We start from the raw sequence: 4062 nt of genomic DNA, 5'->3' as shown, positions 1-4062 counted from the left end.
AGCGACCGCCCCACAAGGGCCCGTGCCTCCATCTACGTTCTGCAGCAGCAGACATCACTCACTTAGAGGCCAGCATCGCAGCAGCGACCGCCCCACAAGGGCCCGTGCCTCCATCTATGTTCTGCAGCAGCAGACATCACTCCCTAGAGGCCAGCATCAAAGCAGCGACCGCCCCACAAGGGCCCGTGCCTCCATCTACGTTCTGCAGCAGCAGTCATCACTCCCTTAGAGGCCAGTATGGCAGCAGCGACCGCCCCACAAGGGCCCGTGCCTCCATCTACGTTCTGCAGCAGCAGACATCACTCCCTAGAGGCCAGCATCGCAGCAGCGACCTCCCCACAAGGGCCCGTGCCTCCATCTAAACTCTGCCACAGCAGTCACAACTCATCTAGAAGCCAGTATGGCCTCAGCGACCGCCCCCACAGGGGCCCATGCTTCCTTCATCTCTCTGCTCAGCCGGCACCCTTCCTCCAGAAACCTCAGCAGTGCCCGCTTCAGTAACAACTGGACTCTCTTCCACACTCAGCAACAACGGCCTCACACCAAGCAAGGCCAGGTCACCAGCATCCCATACCAGCCTCGTTTGGGGGGGGGCGTGTGCATATCTCTGGCTGCTGTCCTGCACTAGTTGCATCTCTTGGGGGGAGTGTTCCGGGTTCAGGCTAATGCCAGATTCGGAGCCCTCACCCCGGACGGGGGGGGGGGGTTGGGGGGTGCTCTAAGCTCGGAAGAACGAACGAGCTCGGAGCCCTCTCCCCAACAGCACGCCAAATACGCTTACTCTCAAACCTACACCATTATCTGCATAGGGGAACTCGTGAAACGTAGGTTTTTGTGTTTGCTCACTTTGCATGCCGGTCTGCTTTACACTCTCTTCCTGTCTGAGTGAGCATTTCTTGCCAAGAATAAACTGCAATCTGGACTAGACATGGACTAGGTGTGTTCACATATGCCATGTTTAGTTTGATTAAAACGAACTCTGGTGCGATTGCTCTGTTAGTGCGGTTTATTTGTGTGAGTGTGAACGCTGCCACCCGAACCCTGGTGCGCAGCAAACAAGCTAACCGAGAACGGTGAAAAGATGGGTCTCGGTTAGGGCTGTCGCGATAAACTGACGATAAATATCACGTGATTTATGCACAGCTTTTGAGTGAAGTATGGGAAAAGGCTGCTGCATCCGAAAGCCAGAGGGCGCTCTCGTGCGGAAACGCCAAAGACGCACTGCAGAAGAAGACCATAACATGTTCTAGAATCTAGGAAATGCCTATGGACATCTTTTTATCACTGTTACTCAAGCCTCATCAGGTATTTTTATGATAATAAAGTATATTTATAATGATCATGTTTGACGGGTGTTGCTTTTTCAAATGCACATTATATGCAACTCAAACTCGCACTGATTTTAGATCGAGCAGCATTTCCTACTGATCCCAAAGCCGTGCTTCACGGACTAGATACGCATTAAAAAAATATAGAGACATTGCATNATAATACAGCTACACATTTCAGTTACAGTGAGTTTATTTAGTACATCCAGTAAAGTTTATAACATCCTGGAATTGATATCGCATGGTTAATAGGCTGATGGAGCAGATGCAGCCATACAAGGTGCATTGTGGGAAAAGACAGCACTCAAGTAAAAAGCTATTTATCCTTTTTACCAATCCACCCCATAATTTATGACTGCTGCATATGAAACCTGTGCAGTTCAAGTGGCAGCGTTTTCTGAGTGCATGCACTAAAGCACCTGGTAAATCAACATGACTGCTAACAGAGGACACTGTATACAATTGAGAAAAAGTTCACGTCGCTTCATTCCCCTTCAGGGAAACTTAGCAGAACAAAATGTCATAAAAAACAGCGTACTGTATGTACATTGAGGGAAACACTGGTGGTTTATAGTCCTATAAATTATATGCACCAGAAAGTAGAATCTGATGAATTATTAAAAATGGTGGTGATGTAAGAGCCCAAATTATGTCTTTTCAACCACGTCCGATGACAGGCTTCTTTTAATGACTGCAGACGTATTGTGATTGACGTATGACTTTGATAATGAGAAGGTGTCAGTCTAAGTGACATCGTGAGAAAATCAAGCAGCTCGTGAGACAGGAGCGATGTGGAAATGAGACCAGTCAAGCAAAAATTAAATTACAGAAATGTGAACCGTTTTTTCAAGCACACAAGCTTGAACCAAGACCAGCATACAATTCAAAGGCAACATGTCTGTCATCTTGTTTCCAGTAAGCTATTCATTTGTTCATCGGGTTAACTGAGCAGAAAATATATAGAAAGTATAGTACAATGCAATGTAAAAGCGTCTGCCAAATGCATAAATGTAAATGTAAAATACACGATGGTGACTGATGACGCCTTAGATATACATTAAGTGACTTATATTCTTTGGCCTTGTACAGTATGTCACTCAATATTTAGTGAAGGGGGAATGACTGAGTAACTTTCTATTCTTAGGGTGCCAGTAGCTTAGCTGTCTTTTAAAAACGGGCTAGTTTTGTATCTTGGCAAATTAACTATTAAATGGCCATTTGTTTGACATTGGTGTTGTTTTGAAATCAGGCCACAGTTAAATCCAATTCCACCAAGTTCTGTGGCCATGAAGGGCAAGGTCCACGACAATAAAGAGATACATCCATCTCAAGAAGCCTGTCTCATTCCGCCTGAGAGCTTTTGACTCACCGGCCCATGTCGAATGAGAGGTGCGATCAGCAACACGGGTGCTTCTCATGTCGGTTTTTCACACCTCGCCCTTTCTTTCTTGTGTTTTCTCGAGCCTTCTATGTGTCTTTTTTAGTCTGTGAACTGTGATGAGGGGCATCTCCAAGCTTACTGACCCTCGGCACACAAGACCTGAAGAATTACGAGAAAAGAAGTTTCCAGCTTTCCACTTCATGAGCCGATCTCCTGCCGTGAGTCCACTGGGGGAAGTGCTGGAGCGACCGCACTTTAAAGACAGAAGCAAGAAGAGACTGCTGACCCGTGTTCCTTCAGGTCTCTGAAAATGCTAGAGTCACAATGAGATTTATATTTATATTCAACTAACAGCTTTATAACATATTAGGGCTTGTTTAGATGACTGGTGGAGATATACATTTTTTACTTATTTTTACTTATTCTTTATTATTACTGTCCAAATAGAACATTAGATTAAGTTATATCTTCTGAAGAACACAAATGGAGATTTGTGCAGTGACCACAAATCAACTGTAGTTTTCATTACACTCAATGTTGTGCATAGGAGCTTCAATGTATGTTGTTGGCTGCTTTTCCCTCACTAACTAGTCCAACTAATCCATTTAAAAATTGTATTCAATTGTATTCACATTAAGTGTTTTTACAAAAATTACTTAAAAAACAAACTTTAGTCATTTAATCAAAGGCCTTAAAATCATAAGGATTTATTAGAATGTAGGACATACATTTATTGTGTCCAAACATTTGACTGGTAGTTGAAGTAGTGGCATCTTGATTATGTTTTATGTTATCTCTCTGACCACGAAATAAATTAATTTAACAAGATTCTTCTATCAATGCACATTTTGGGGATTAACTCCTATATGGATCTTTTATCTCACCTTTCTGCGTTTAGTTAGTTTATTGTTATTTTCTCATTTATAGCATTCAAACACATGACTGCAACGTCACTTCCTGTCTATTAAGCATAAGCATTTCTATCCCCAGAAAAACTTGTGTGAACTGTGCAGATGATAAAACAACTTGAGTTTGTCTCACATTTTCTCTCTCACACACTTTCCCTCAATTCACCTACCTCAGTTTATCTAACACGCATGCTTTTAATGAGTGGAGCGGGGAACTACTGCCAAAAGTTCAATCAGATTAAAAATAATTCAAACCTTTGAGCAATTAGGTTGTGCAAAACTGTATGTTTTCAGCACACAGAAATTCTGGAGTTACTCTTTCTTCACATAAACAACCCGTCTAATTAGCCAAATAGGAAAATGTAGGCCTTCAATTGGCAGTTTTTGTATTGTTTTGTTCATGATCCGATACAGTAGCTGTCTGACCATAGTACACATTAAGTGC

Source organism: Triplophysa rosa, unplaced genomic scaffold, assembly GCF_024868665.1.
Source record: "Triplophysa rosa unplaced genomic scaffold, Trosa_1v2 scaffold188_ERROPOS281808, whole genome shotgun sequence".
Lineage (NCBI taxonomy): Eukaryota > Metazoa > Chordata > Actinopteri > Cypriniformes > Nemacheilidae > Triplophysa > Triplophysa rosa.
The sequence above is the reverse complement of the archived record's forward strand: the minus strand, read 5'-3'. Positions refer to the sequence as shown.